This window comes from Maylandia zebra, linkage group LG9 (genome assembly GCF_041146795.1).
Source record: "Maylandia zebra isolate NMK-2024a linkage group LG9, Mzebra_GT3a, whole genome shotgun sequence".
Classification (NCBI taxonomy): Eukaryota; Metazoa; Chordata; class Actinopteri; order Cichliformes; family Cichlidae; genus Maylandia; species Maylandia zebra.
Genome location: NC_135175.1, coordinates 36,747,241 through 36,763,337, shown reverse-complemented (window position 1 = coordinate 36,763,337; position 16,097 = coordinate 36,747,241). Strand labels below are relative to the sequence as shown.

General features: G+C 44.0%; 1 long non-coding RNA gene and 1 pseudogene across 2 annotated transcripts in view; one reads left to right on the top strand and one right to left on the bottom strand.

Moving 5' to 3' along the window:
- Nucleotides 1-16,097, top strand: part of LOC112429809 (NACHT, LRR and PYD domains-containing protein 12-like) — a 44,192-nt pseudogene that overhangs the window by 6,777 nt on the left and 21,318 nt on the right. The window contains exons 7-9 of the transcript XR_013100263.1: nucleotides 128-444; nucleotides 9,532-9,705; nucleotides 11,758-11,937. The product of XR_013100263.1 is annotated as an NACHT, LRR and PYD domains-containing protein 12-like (transcript). The remainder of the gene's footprint in view (nucleotides 1-127; nucleotides 445-9,531; nucleotides 9,706-11,757; nucleotides 11,938-16,097) is intronic.
- Nucleotides 14,805-15,586, bottom strand: LOC143420444 (uncharacterized). Its single transcript, XR_013100273.1, has 2 exons — nucleotides 15,239-15,586; nucleotides 14,805-15,069 (listed from the first exon to the last, which is right to left on the bottom strand). It is a non-coding gene; the product is annotated as an uncharacterized LOC143420444 (long non-coding RNA).

The following is a 16,097-nucleotide window of genomic DNA, read 5'->3' as shown; positions in this document are numbered from 1 at the left end:
CCTCCAGAGTAAAAATGGCCACCTGGACCTGTTTGTCCGCTTCCTTCATGGCCTCTGTCTGGAGTCCAACCAGAGACTCTTAGGAGGTCTGCTGGGTCAGACAGAGAGCAGTCCAGAAACCATCCAGAGAGTCATCAAGAACCTGAAGGAGATGAACAGTGAAGATTATGATGAGGATGATGATAAAATCTCTCCTGACAGAAGCATCAACATCTTCCACTGTCTGATGGAGATGAACGACCTCTCAGTACATCAGGAGATCCAAGAGTTCCTGAAGTCAGAGAACAGATCAGAGAGACTCTCTGAGATCCAGTGCTCAGCTCTGGCCTTCATGCTGCAGATGTCAGAGGAGGTTCTGGATGAGTTGGACCTGCAGAAGTACAACACATCAGAGGACGGACGACGTCGACTGATTCCAGCTGTGAGGAACTGCAGAAAGGCTGGGTGAGTCCAGATGTGCTCATTAACATGAGTGTAGGTTAGTAGTTTAGTTCTTCAGATACACACAGCACTAAACGACTCTCATTAGTTTGTTTCTCAAATGAAATGATATTTTCTGTTGATCACTTAGTGATAGGTTTGTAGCTTGAACCTATTCGCTGGAACGTTGAAGACAATATAATTACACAGCAAGCAAGACACGAAGTAGGCAAAGTTCTTCACGTTTCTCGTGCACGGGAGAGAACCGGACAAACGCCGTTCCTTCGCTTGACCCCAGTTGCTCTCGTCCGCTCCCCCGTAACACTGCTCTTTTATTGAGGTTACATGAATATGCATAGGTTCATTAACATATGACATCTTACATAGGTATACATGTGAACAAAGAATACTGTGTGTGTGTGTGTGTGTGTGGCACTGCTGACCAAAGGGTCATATAACATAAAAGCACAAAAGGTACATCCTTGGTCATAAAGAGGGTAGTCTCACCCTAGATGCTTCACCCTAGATAACACGGTGAGGAAGTCCAGCAGTTCATCTAAACAAAAGGCACTTAGCCTAAAACAGATATAGCCACGTTAATCCTACAATAAAACGACCTCTCTCGTGCTCCCAGAGTGCTCTCTAATACACACAAGTTTGCAGACTATCACTACACAATTGATTATACACCTCTAAGCATATATGGTTAAATATTTCTAAGCATAAATGACAATCAACAATACAAAACCTAACACTTAGCATGATCCTGCATTGGTCATCGTACGCTGTGTTGTAGACTCACATCTACATGTAGTACCTGTGTTGTGTCATTAGGGGGCGGTGTTTTAAATCTGCTGCTGCTGTTGGTCATTCAGACGTTCCTGTTAGACAGAAATAAGAGTCTATGAAGAGCTTCTTTGTAGTGAAGTCTGATGCCTGGACTTGTATGAAAACCATAGCAGGGTTTGAAATAGGGCTGGGCAAAACGATAATCGATGAATTTTTAATCCGAAGCTTAAGCTGCTCCTGGATGCCGTCGTTTGAGGTGCTGGTGCATAGCCGTCGTGCTTTTCTGATAGGCCATTTCCACCTTACAAAGCCGGGAAACGCCTGCATCACTTCCTTTTCTGTTCAAATATCCCCGTACTGTCGAACTGCGTGTTCGGGTGGAGTGATTTAAGTTGGCTACGGCTGCCTCACTCATGTTGCCGCTACTCGCTGCCGCCGTGTCTGTTTTGAAAGTGATGACGCATCGACGCACATTTTTTTTTAGGTCAACGTACTTCACATGTCGACGTAATCGATGACGTCGACGCGTCGTCCCAGCCCTAGTTTGAACATCCTCAGAGCAGCAGTCAGATCATTTTAGATGATCAGACAAAGATTTTGCAAACACTTGAATGTGTTTTATGCTCGTTTCAGTTCTTCTGATGTTAGCGAGGATATTTTGGAACTGAAACTGAGAGACACTCAGCACTTTATCATTTAACTCAGCGATGTCCAAAAGGCCTTTCATGCAGTTAATGTGAACAACAGCCAGGGTCCTGATAACATTAGTGCAGCATGTGTCCTCTCTTTGGGAAGAAGCAGTCGTGGTTCCTGTCCCTAAATCTAGTCGTCCAAAACTTCTAAACAACTTCAGGCCTGTTGCCCTCACCTCAGAAAGTCTCTGAAAAACTCATCAGAAATGTGGTTATGAAAGAGACTGAACATCAGCTGGATCCAATGCAGTTTGCATACAGGCCCAACAGAGGAGTGGAGGACGCACTTTGACTAAATCTGATTCTTACACATGTAGAGAGTGAAGTGACTTCTGCAAGACTTCAGTTCATCAATTTTTCTGCAGCTTTTAATACAACACAGCCCATATTTTAACTAAAAGACTTTTAGAACAGTTTGAAATCAGGGAGAACCTGGTGGGCTGGATTTGAGATTTTCTAACTGACAGGTCACAAACAGAATAAATGGGGTTCTGTCTGACCCAGTGTTCTCCTCCACAGGTTCTCCTCAAGGCTGCGTCTTATCACCCTTATTATTCACTCTCTATACAAACATGTGTCAGAGCAGATATGAAAACAGGGCCATCATTAAATATGCAGATGTTATTGTCAGCTTATTGAAAGAGGGTGAAACCAGCCACGGTCCAGTCATTGATGACTTTGTTCAGTGGTGGGAGGAGCAACGTTCCCTCTAATGTTTCATGTGTCTGAGCAAACGCACAAAACTCCCTCCTTGGACCACTGTGGTCACGCCAGCATCACGTCCATCCAAGTTACATGTTTATTAAAGTAATCAAATTACAGCATTTATGTTAGACTACTTTTAAGTAACTGCTTTATCCCACTTACAATGAAAATTAAAAACAATCTTGTTCCTGACCTGTAGCATGTTAACACTATTGGAAGGAAAAATAACTTGAACTCCAATTTTGAAAACACAACTTTCTTTTTTCTTTTAATAAAGCTCTGACTTGTATTCTGAGTCTGTGGTCTGGGAGAGAGTCTGTAACTCTGTCTGCAAGTACAGTAAATAAAGACCAATGTTGGGCAGTTAATTATATAGTTCTTCAAAAAAGTTACTGAGTTATGCAGAAAAAGTTTTTTGCAGCTGTTTATCTAAAAATGCAGCCAAGGCGTTTTTTTTGGGTTTTTTAGATGTTTATTTAGTCATTTTTGGGGTAATAAACAAATAAACAAACAAACAACATGTTAACATTCTCTGTCATGAGACCATTTAAGACAGGAAAGGAAACAAAAACAGACCAAGATTAATATGATAGCATGTCGTATAGAGATTTATAGCTTCATATTATTAATGTTCCAAAGGTCTTGTTCATTCAGGATCTGGCCACACAGTTCCTGGTAGAAGATCTCCATCTTTAGTTGCAAGCTTGCTGTCATTCGTTCCATTGTATGAACTCTTTTCAGTCTCTGTTTCAAGATGTTGTTTAAACAAACATTTCAAACTATTTACAGAACAATCAGCTGTTCTGCATCAAATCTGATGCCACACAAATTATTTGTGCAGCTCCAAAAAATAATTTCTGTCCACTATGAGATGAAGGAGAACAACAACCTGATACCTGCAGGCCTGACAGCAGCAGATGTATCACTGCTGTCTGTGAAGGTTCTCAGTCATCCAGGTCATCGTGGTCAAAGGAGCTTGCAAAGAAAAGCGTCTGGACTTCTTTAAGTTACTTGAAGACGTTTCACCTCTCATCTGAGAAGCTTCTTCAGTTCTAAGGTCAAATGGTGGAGAGTCCCAGATATAAACCTAGTGGGAGTGACCCCCCACAGAGGGACAAAAGGACCCCCTGATGATCCTCTAAACGTCTGAGCCAAGGTGGGAAACTGGGTGTGGGTCCCAATCAGCCAGAGTTTCGGGTGAGTTCATTGTGAAACCTGGCCCCACCTTATCATGTGATGTCCTGAGGTCAGATGGCCCAGGATGTGAGTGGGCGTTAAGGCGTCTGGGAAGGATCTCAAAACTGGATTATAGATGGCAGACAGCTGGTGTCGTAAGCCCCGCCTCTGTTCAAAGATGGTCGCTCACAGTGGACATAGATGCTTCTTTCACTCCTCTTTCAAACCATCTGTCCTCTCTGTCCAAAATGTGAACATTGGCATCCTCAAAGAGTGACCTTTGACCTTTAGATGCAGATGGACTGCTGAGTCTTGTCCTGTGGAGGTGGCTCTTCTGTGTTGTGCCATGCGCTTGTGAAGTGGTTGTTTGCTCTCCCCAATGTAGAGGTCTGGGCATTCCTCGCTGCACTGTACAGCAAACACCACATTGTTAAGTTTGTGTTTTGGAGTTTTGTCTTTCGGGTGAACCAGTTTGTGTTTGAGCGTGTTGCTGGGTCTGAAATACACTGGGATGTTGTGCTTGGAGAAAACTCTCCTGAGTTTTTCTGATACAACGGCTACATAGGGGATGACAATGTTGTTGCGTCTGTCCTTCTTATCCTCCCTCGCTGGTGTCTGATCTTCTTTCCTGGACCCTACACCACCGGGCAGAACATGTTTGTCGAAGCCTGAAGGGAAAAAGAAGGAACACACACATGTAAGGGAAGCACTCAAAATGTGCGGTTATCCTAATTGGGTGTTTATAAAGTCAGCAAAGAGGCACAGAAAAGAAGACCAGACACCAGCGAGGGAGGATTTTTTTTATTGAGTCCATTTTATCTTTTGGTTCGGTCAGAGAAAAACTCACTGAGTCAGATAGTGAGACGGTCCAGTCGTCTGATAGGTGAGTCACAGTCCTGTTTGACCTCCCTGTACTCTAAACAGGTACAGAGGATGTCTGTGAAGGTTCTCAGTCATCCAGGTCATCGTAGTCAAAGGAGCTTGCAAAGAAAAGCGTCTGGACTTCTTTAAGTTGCTTGAAGACGTTTCACCTCTCATCCGAGAAGCTTCTTCAGTTCTAAGGTCAAATGGTGGAGAGTCCCAGATTTAAACCTAGTGGGAGTGACCCCCCACAGAGGGACAAAAGGACCCCCTGATGATCCTCTAATCGTCTGAGCCAAGGTGTGAAACTGGGTGTGGGTCCCAATCAGCCAGAGTTTCGGGTGAGTTCATTGTGAAACCTAGCCCCACCTTATCATGCGAATTCCTGAGGTCAGATGGCCCAGGATGTGAGTGGGCGTTAAGGCGTCTGGGAAGGATCTCAAAACTGGATTATAGATGGCAGAGAGTTGGTGTCGTAAACCCCGCCTCTGTTCAAAGATGGTCGCTCACAGTGGACATAGATGCTTCTTTCACTCCTCTTTCAAACCATCTGTCCTCTCTGTCCAAAATGTGAACATTGGCATCCTCGAAAGAGTGACCTTTGACCTTTAGATGCAGATGGATGCTGAGTCTTGTCCTGTGGAGGTGGCTCTTCTGTGTTGTGCCATGCGCTTGTGAAGTGGCTGTTTGGTCTCTCCAATGTAGAGGTCTGGGCATTCCTCGCTGCACTGTACAGCAAACACCACATTGTTAAGTTTGTGTTTTGGCATTTTGTCTTTCGGGTGAACCAGTTTGTGTCTGAGCGTGTTGCTGGGTCTGAAATGCACCGGGATGTCATGCTTGGAGAAAACTCTCCTGAGTGTCTCTGATACACCGGCTACATAGGGGATGACAATGTTGTTGCGTCTGTCCTTCTTATCCTCCCTCGCTGGTGTCTGATCTTCTTTTCTGTGCCTCTTTGCTGACTTTAAGAACGCTCATTTAGGATAGCCGCACGTTTTGAGTGCTTCCTTTACATGTGTGTGTTCCTTCTTTTTCCCTTCAGGCTTAGAGGGAACATGTTCTGCCCGGTGGTGTAGGGTCCTGATTACTCCAAGTTTGTGCTCCAGAGGGTGATGGGAGTCAAAGAGGAGGTACTGGTCCGTGTGTGTGGGCTTCCGGTAAACTTCGATGTTGAGTTTGCCGTTCTCTTCAATGTGCACAGCGCAGTCCAGGAAAGGCAAACAGTCGTCCTTTGTGTCTTCCCTGGTGAACTTGATGTTTTTATCCACAGCGTTAATGTGCGCAGTGAAGGATTCCACTTCTTGTGTCTTGATTTTGACCCAGGTGTCGTCCACATATCTGTACCAGTGGCTGGGTACTCTTCCTTTGAAAGAGCCAAGAGCCTTCCTTTCCACTTCCTCCATGTAAAGGTTGCTACAATAGGTGACACAGGGGAGCCCATGGCACAGCCATGTTTTTGTCTGTAAAAGCCTTCGTTGTACTTGAAATATGTAGTGGTGAGGCAGAGGTCTAACAGTGTGCAGGTCTGATCGGGTGTGAAGTTGGTCCTGTCCTCCAAGGAGCTGTCTTCTTGTAGTCGTTTTCTGACAGTCTCCACGGCCTCCGTGGTGCGTATGCAAGTGAAGAGAGAGACTACATCAAAGGACACCATGGTTTCATCTGGATCCAGGGTAAGTTTCTGGACCTTGTCGGTGAAGTCGGTGGAGTTCTTGATGTGGTGTGGGGTGTTCCCCACGAGAGGAGCAAGGATGGTAGCAAGGTGTTTAGCAATGTTATAAGTGGCTGAGTTTATGCTACTGACTATGGGTCTGAGTGGGACAGCTTCCTTGTGGATTTTAGGAAGTCTGTAAATGCAGGGTATGGCATCCCCTGGGTAAAGGCGGTGATATGTAAGGCGGTCAATGATTTTGTCCTTTTCAAAGTCTTGAAGAAAAGCGATAACTTTATTTTTGTGGCTGCTTGTGGGGTCTCGCTTTAGGGCTTTGTAGGTATTTTTGTCACTGAGGAGAGTAGTGATCTTTGTGTGGTAATCTGTAGTGTTTAGGACCACGGTGCATCTTCCCTTATCAGCTGGTAAAACAGTGATGTTGTGGTCTTTGCTCAGGGAAGCGACGGCCTTCTTTTCCTGTATCCTGGGCCATCTGATCTCAGGAATTCACATGATAAGGTGGGGCCAGGTTTCACAATGAACTCACCCGAAACTCTGGCTGATTGGGACCCACGCCCAGTTTCACACCTTGGCTCAGGCGATTAGAGGATCATCAGGGGGTCCTTTTGTCCCTCTGTGGGGGGAAACTCCCACTAGGTTTATATCTGAGACTCTCCACCATTTGACCTTAGAACTGAAGAAGCTTCTCGGATGAGAGGTGAAACGTCTTCAAGCAACTTAAAGAAGTCCAGACGCTTTTTTCTTTGCAAGCTCCTTTGAGGTACAGAGGATGGCTTTATCAGCTAGAGCAGGGCGATATGACCAAAAATATTTATCACGATATACATTTGAAAATTTGCGATAACGATATAACTGACGATATAATTGAGACGAGACAAAATACTTTACAACTCCACAACTTTATTAGTGCAAAAACCATCAATGTATTTTCACTTAAACAAGCAGCTGTTTTTTAATGTGCTTTAAAGTTATATAAAAATGTAACAGCGCAAATGCAAAATCCTCGCTGACAGTTTAACCAAAAGGCGTTTCCAGTGGCCGACACATCCTCAGCATTACCATGTATAACATCCACAACACTTAAAAAGAGGTTATACACACACAATACGGTAACATTATGTTGAAGAACAGCACGTATCACTCCGCGAGGCTCCGCCTACGACAGCCGTAATGCTCCCACAATCCATCAAGCGGTGCGGCTTCGTAGCTCAGCAAAGTCGTACTGAAACATTTCGAGCGCCGTGCACATAAAATCGTTTCGAGGTCAGTAAACACAACCAGAGTTCATACATAAGGCACACGGGATTATAAGGGGCTCTGTCGACTTTCAGAAAAATCAAAGGATTGATTTTAAGTGCGCCGTATTTTCCAAACAACACGGTAATAACGACGGCCCGCTAGCATGCGCTACCAAAAATAGTGCTTTGTTGTGTGTCTGACGGACCAACATTATACCGGTGTTACCGTGAACAGTATGAGACGGCCCAGCCCTATTATCAATTCTTAAAAATGGCTCCCATCCTCTACGGGGTGAATTTCAGCTTCTTTCCTGAGAACAGAGGTTTGTATTTCAAGATGCAGGACAAAGCATTGTAGAAACAGCTTTGTCCTGCTGCTGTCACTGAACTCAATAAGAAGAAGAATGGTTTTTGATTTGAGCCGAAATGTTCAAGTATGTTATTGTGAGGCGTTTTCATTGTGTGTTTGAAGGGATGCTATCATTTTTCTGTAAAGTAAATTTACCTGTGGGTATAAATAAAGTAACCTTAAAAACAACAACAAATATCCAGAGCAGTCACCATCTGAGCTTCTCCTCTTTGATCGGTGATGCTTTTCCTGACTCCACCATCGCTCTGTGTCTGTTTCCTCTTTAAGCAATTTATCAGCTAGTGAACAACTGTGGGCTGTTATTGTAGAGTGTGTGTGTGTGTGTGTGTGTGTGTGTGTGTGTGTGTGTGTGTGTGTGTGTGTGTGTGTGTGTGTGTGTGTGTGTGTGTGTGTGTGTGTGTGTGTGTGTGTGTGTGTGTGTGTGTGTGTGTGTGCCATTAAGTCTCCTTCAGCTCTGTGAGTTCATCATCTCTGTGGTTAATGAGGAAATAGTCAGATACACAAACATGGTGAGTGAGGATGAGGGTGCTGAGGAAGACTCTGGTTCAGTGTGATTAAAGTGTGATGTACTGATGAGTGACAGTGCTGTAGTTCAGAGTGGGGGTCAGAGGTGAACCAGCTGTGCTCTCTTACTGCCAACAGTGGGACAAACTGAGTGAGAAGACACTGCTGACATCTGGACTGAACATGTGTCAGATATGTGAGCTAACGCTGAAGTCCCAGCAGCACATGGAGTCACTTTCATTCCTGCTGCTCCTAATGAGGAATGTCTGACTTCATGTCCTCATTAATCACAGAGCTGATTGTTTAGTTTTTACGCCGTTACCTCACAGTGTTTGTGTCCGTACGCTGCGACCTTCCACACCATTCCTTTGTTGACACAGAGCAGCTCCGTGGATCCCAAATCCAAGAGTGAAGAGCAGATTTGAAGTGTGTCACATCCATGCAGTCACAGCTGTTTCCATCATGTTTGCACTGATAGTAATCCTGTTCAATGACACGTTTCATATCAGTGAATATGTTCTTTAGGACGTCCACTGTCATGTTTAAGTGTCCTGCTGGAAATCAAACCATCCATGAAAACCCTTAAAAACCCTTTTAAAAACCATTAAAAAATGACACTAGAGTCTTCCTCTGCACCTTCATGCTCACTCTCCATGTTTATTATGGCAGTCGTACCTGACAGCAGGTAGCAAACAGAGATCATCTTTCCAGCTGGAACTCTTCACTGAGCTGAGCTCATTCAAAATGTCCTGGAGTCAGATTCAAAACAGGAAACAGTCCAAATGTGTGTCTTCACTCTGACTCTGGATCAGATCTCAGTGACAGACTGTGGACATTATGGAAGCCTAAATGTGACACCATCTTCCTCCTTCATCTGCAGATTAAAGCCAAACAAAGATTCTCATTAAAAGTCTGCAGGTCTGAGAGAGACTCAGTCGTTGTGTCATGTCAAACACAGTAAGAGGAGCTGAAGCACAGATGTGAAGAGCAGATTCATCAGATTATGACTTCACTCTGTTTTGTCTTCATATACATTCAGTCTGTGTTTAAAATGCAGATTTTCTGCTTTTATAATAACACATTTTATATTTTCTATCATCACAGACTGACTGAGTGTCGACTCTCAGAGGCTCACTGTGAAGTCGTGGCCTCAGCTCTGAAGTCCAACCCCTCCCATCTGACAGAGCTGGACATGAGCGAGAACAACCTGCAGGATTCATGGATGAAGCTTCTGTGTGCTGGACTGGAGAGTCCAAACTGTCGGCTGGAGACTCTGAGGTGAGTTCACTGACTACAGCTGTTGTTGTTTTTCTATATTTCAGGTCTTTGAGGTTTGAAACTTTCTTTAGTTCCTAAATGTTCAGGATGTGTCTGGAGACAAAGATGAAGAAGTTTGAGTGCTTTCAGAAATGTTGTCTTTCCAGAGTGAGCAACAGTTTTTCCTTTTGGCTCCAAACAGAAGTGACAGACTTGAGCAGGGTTCATTTAAAGGCTGACAGAAGTGCAGTGGTGACGGGGAGATGTTTGACATGTTTGTCTCAGCCTCCACAGGTTCATGTTGGGCTCCATCAGTCAGTGAAGATGAAGTCAGTGCTGATGAGGCTGTAGAGTGTGTGAGGGATGTGAATGAGGATGATGAAGATCTGATGGTAGCAAATAAAAACAGGCTGCAGAGACTTTGAGCTTGTGTGGAAACAGAGAGAAAAGAAAGACATGAATGTCAAAGCTAATGAAGGTGAAGTTAGGATGATGTTCATGTATCAGAAGCTGATCTGGCTGCTACAGAGACGACCCACACAGCTGCTGTGGTGAGGTGTGTGTTAAAGCAGAGGAACACACAGCAGCCTAACACAGGCCCAAACGTGACAGCAAAGCAGGATTCAGGCTCTGTGAGAGGATTTCAAACAGAAGCTGGAGAAGAGAAAGGACTCTGTTGGAATGACTCAGGAAGAAGGCAGCTGAGACCAAGTGTGTGCATGGAGCCCAGTCTAACATTCATTTATACACTAATGTACAGAAGTGAACGGGAAAATGAATCCATAGTTTCAAATGTAGAAATAGTTCTGTTCATTTACGGAGTTTAACACAGTTCCTGAGGAAATGTTCAAAACAGCAGCTGAGAAGAAATCTGCTTCACAAAGTTGGATCCAATTCTGATAGTTTGTGATGCACTTGAACGCAGCGTGAGCAGTTCACTGCCTAACCCCACAGAGACTGTCAGTCTGGACTTTTCTTTATTTCTATTGGCTGTCAGTGAGATTTCAGAGCAATCAGAGACTGTGGGTCTGTGTATGAAGTTTAATTCATGTGCAGTTGTTGAAGTTGTAGAAGGAGAAATGGCAGTTTTGGGGTATTTCCTGCTTTCATTGTCCTGCTTGTGCTGATGAAAATGTTTATTGACGTGTGGATTCATTCTTCAACGCTCGATTCAACGCACTGAAGCATCGACTTGTTCCATTATCCAACAAGGAAAACAGGAAACAGAGACAGCTGGCCTTCAAAGTCAAAGCTGCTCCTTTTGAAACGTGTTGGCGGTAAAATGTAAGAAGAGCTGAAGCACATAAATGATCTACGTGCCAAAATATTAAACACAGTTGATATATTTGTGAGTGTTGAGATTCAGGTGTAGACGTAATAATGTACATATAGCAGAGTTTCCTCTTCTAGATCAGCTGATCAGAGTCAGGCAAATCTGCTCTGAGCATGCTCAGTCTGAGTTATGGAGCCTCGATACTACGATTCACCATGGCAACGGGTAAATAAAGAGCAGAGGCTCCGTGTGAATCCAGAGGAGCAGGAACATGAATAATGACAGTAGATGTTTGTGTGCTGGAAGCAAATGAGTGTGTGATGTTCTTTCAGTGTTGCACTTTGTAGACGCTCCCTGAGCACTGGTCTCACAGCCAGCTGCACATAGAGACCAGTGTTGTTAGTCCAGGTCAGAAGATGACTTGTTGGAATGAAAATGAGCTTGTAGTTTGTCTGCTTTAATAATGTGACTGGAAAAAGGTGTTGGACTTCAAATATGTCCGTTTCTGTCACACTTCACCTTTAAAAGTGAAGCCATGTGGTTCCTGGAAGGAAAAACACGACTTCTTCAAGTCTTTGTCCTGTTTTTATGAGAAATGTTCGACTTTAATGTGAAACATTCAGAGTTTTTTCTCTTGTTGTGTTTGTTTGAAGCTGCTTCCTGTTGGCTTCAGCTGTTTGGAGTTTCCATTTTCTAAACTTCTACATTCTGAACCTTCTTCAGCTCTGAACAGATGATGAAACACTGAATGATTTCAAGCACTTTGTCTAATAAACTTACATCTTTCATTCTTTATACAGATTGAAGGACTGTGGTTTGTCAGATATTGGCCTTGATTATCTGGCAGCAGCACTGAAGTCCAACCCCTCGTATCCCACAGAAGTCGACCTGAGTGGAACCTACAGCAACCTGAAGGATTCAGGAGTGAAGCATCTGTGTGATTTCCTGGAGAATCGACGATGTCGATTTGAAACTCTGAGGTCAGTCAGCATGTTTTAGTTGTGCTGAGATGAATATGATGTGAAAGTTGTGCTGACACTAAACTGCAGACATCAGGCTGATATTATACTGATCCACACTGAGGATCTTCATGGTAAAGTCTGTTTTCTTCTTCTCTGGTTTAGTCCATTGACTGTAGCAGAACAATGTTCACATTTCAAACAGTGAGACTCAACGTATGGCCCGCGGCCCACACGCGGCCTGCCCACCTTTCCTGATTCAGAGAGAGGGGACCCTGATTAACTGTGTAGCTTCTTCCTCACAGTTCTAAGTATCAGACACAACAATGAATCATCCACAGCTGACTGTCTTTAGCAGGTCAAAGGTCACGGCAGGAATTCTTGCACATTTACAAACTGACACTGCTGCACGGCATGCTGGGTAATGCTAGCTGCTCAGGTATGGGCGTGCTAACGGCTGTGAGGCTCCGTGGCTGCAGAAACTGAAGAAGAGAAAAGAGAGGTGGAGGATGAAGAAAAGAGGCGGAGATGAAGCAGAAGTTTAGCTCCAGAGAGGAGCTTTCTGTGTGGGCGGGGCTCAGGCAGCTCCGCCCACACAGTGACAGTGAAGCAGGTGAAGAGTGAAATGAAGACAGCAGACAGGATTTGATCAGCTGATGTACAAACATGTAGAATGATGGTGGCAGCTACAGAAACAGGTCCATACAGACTGAAGTGTCTCCTTTGCATCGTCCATATTTGATACTGAGAGTTTCCAGAAGAGCAAACATCAAACACGCCTCCAAACATGTGACGAGTCAGACTGACATCATTTCTACAGAGAACAGTGTGAGCTCTCAGCAGGTCACTTCAATAAGAAGGACAAACAGTGCAGCAGGAATCACTCAACCCACTAACGGTGTGTTCACACTGAACGCGATGGACGCGAACAAAACGCCCCAAACGCCCCTAATTTGACGCATCACATTCGCACCTCTACGCGTGTCCAAGAAAAATCCTTCGCGCCTCAAAATATATTTTGACGCGCGTGAACCGGAAATGTGGGAGGAATGTGGGAGGAAGTTGTGCCAGACGGTATCTTTGCAAGATGGCAGGTGTCGAGCTAGCGCTTGAAGAGAGAGTCTCCCTTCTCTATGTACTGTGGAGAGCAGAGTAGCGGCGTAAAAGACGTCCTCGCCGTACCTGGGTCCATCAGGTCCTCCAGACGCGTGAGCAGTTTGGTGAGTTTCACCACTTGCTCCAGGAGCTGCGCCTGGATGACGGCGGATTCCAGCGCTATCACCGTCGTTCACTCGGCCAGTTTGAGGACCTGCTGTCCCCCGTTGGTCCCAGCATCGCCCGCCTAGACACCAACTACAGGCGCTCAATCCCACCTGCAGAGCGCCTGTCCGTCTGCCTGAGGTTAGTAAAAGTGTTTAATGCGGTAGTCCTTTATTGATACCTGTGCTAATATGCTAAACTATTGTTTATAGACTGCTAACATGGATGTGCTATGCTAACAGTGAATGCTGTCGGTGTTTACTGAAAGCAAACTGTGGTACAGAGACGACTCTTTATAATATTTCTAGTGATACTCAGAAGCTCTCATCAAGCCCCGATTTAATTCGATTTATGCTGTTATCAGTGTTTGCATGATAGCATGGCTGTGGTGTCACATCAATGTATGCGCTCGGTGTTTGCTGATATCAAACTGTAGCATTAGGACCACTGAGTTAACCTTTGTAGTGATACTCACTCCTTTTTATTTAGACCTGGTTTAATTCTGGGATAGTTGAATATTTGTATATAATCCCTGCAGCTGTCAGACTCTATAGCAGGGGTCACAGCCTTTATTAAAACAGAGTTAGATAAAACTGAACAGTTTGGTTCATCTCTAGTTACATGGTTCTATCTTGATAAGCTGTCTTATCACAGATTAATTTTTCAAAAATATTAATGATTTAAGCAAGGAAAGGGCTACATGTGAACACACAACTCTTTATTTCTATTAATGTCTTACTTCATTCCTACCTGATTGACATGTTTAGGAATTATGAGTGATTGGCTCACTGTAGTTGTGAAAGTTGCTACCAATCAAATTATGATATGTTAAAGTTAAAACAAAACACAACTGTTTTAGATATTATCTAATATACATTTTGTAATTATCCTTATAATTACAAAATGTTTTATGTAAGATTCATGTTTTGTGATTTATATCTGACATCACAAAAGTATTTTGGAATTTGAATAATGTATTTTGTAACTGCAGTACACATAATACTGATTTTGAACAATTTTGTCCAGGTTCCTTGTCACCGGGGACTCCTTCAGGACCATCGCGTTCAGTTTCAGAGTCGGTGTGTCCACGGTGAGCCAGATCACCCCCCAGGCAGCGACGTCCATCTGGGACTGTCTAGTGGACGACTTCATGGCTGTGCCTTCACCTGGAGACTGGCGCTCCATCACAGAGGGATCGCTGGAACTTTCCTCTGTGCTGTGCAGCTCTGGATGGGAAGCACGTCCAGACAAAGGCACCCCATATATCATATAGGAGACACACACATTGATATACACTAAATATTCATTTCATTTCTTTTTTGTGGTGCCCAAATTGATGCACCTGCTTGATTTTGTTTAAACAATTATTGCACACTTTCTGTAAATCCAGTAAACTTCTTTTCACTTCTCAAATATCACTGTGTGTGTCTCCTGTATGATATTTAACTGACATTTTTTATTGTAACAACCAACGATTTATACAGGAAAATAATGTCTATTAACAAGGTTGCCCAAACTTCTGCATCCCACTGTATCAGTATATTTTGTCATTAGTATAATATGAAATAAATTCTACATGTGTCAAGTCGTGTGCCAACATTTGCTGTGTAGTAGAACTGAGACATTAGTCATTATAAACATTTATTTGAAATAATATTAAAAGTCTCAAACAGAAAAACATTAAACATAAATATATAAAATATAAGAATTTACAGAGAGACAGGAATAAAAAGGACCAGCTGCTCTCCAGAGCAGGAACAAGGCTGAGGAGGAAATGCTCCATTGGAGACTGGTGTGGCCTCTTCAGGGACTCCAGGGTGGCCAGCTCCACCGCTGATGGACCGTCCTGGGACCCGTCCCTCATCTGCCTCGGAGCCGTCCTCCCCTGTGGGCCTGTAAAACAGCACAAAACACAAAGAAATGAGAAGGCTGCTACTAGATTTTAATTTCAACATTGAAAAAAAAACAAACAGGATATAATCAGATTGGTTGTAGATATTTAGTAAAGGTGATCACAAGGAAATCCCACCGAGTAAAAAGCTATCAGTGCTGCTGTACATACCTGTGGGTGCAGCAGTAGGGGCTCAGGGACTGGGGATGCTCTGCTGCAGAATCAGTTGGTTCTATCAATACAGTATTAAATGTTAACAGGTTGAAAACAATAATCGTAGAGTAGACAGTGGTCCCTCATTTATTGCAGCAGGGGTTCTCAGAATCAGTGGCGTGTCCAGCGGGGTGGCCTGGGGGGGCACAGGCCACCCCCCCCAACCAGACTGGCCCCCCCAGGTGCCACCCCAAAGGCAAAACAATAAAATTCAATCAAATATCAAATGTCCGATTATGTTTTCACGGTGACGCTCAGATATCCGAGTGTAAGTGAATGCAGCATCGGCTTCTGCGCTATGCGCATCACGTTAGCAAAGGTAGGAGAGCCAAGCGCGAAAGACGCACTACAGGAAACAATTTTTCAGTGAAAGAAAATGAGGACAGAATAAATGTCCCGGTAAGTAATATTAAGTTTGTTGAGTTTAGTAAACTTCGGCGAAATTAGAATACCAAGGAAAAAAATAACACTTAAAGAATTATTGCAGCTGTGGAATATTTCAGACAGTATGCTACAGAGGGGAGCTAACATAAGAGTTATGCGTTATAAGATGTAATCTAAGTCGTAACATTGCTGTATGGAGCTGCAGATTTGGTTGCAGGTTAACATAGCTGGACTGGCCATCGGGCTTATTTGACTTATTTTTTATTTTTTTTGTAACGGCATGAACAATGACAGGTGGTGGATTGGCCAGATGCAGGTCGATGTGTAGAAATAACTCAGTTGTTTGGTGGTGGCTATGACGGAGCTTCCACAGAGGCCAGCAGGTGGATGAGGGAAGGGGAGGCAGTAGGAGAGCCCCGAGGCAGCCACCAGT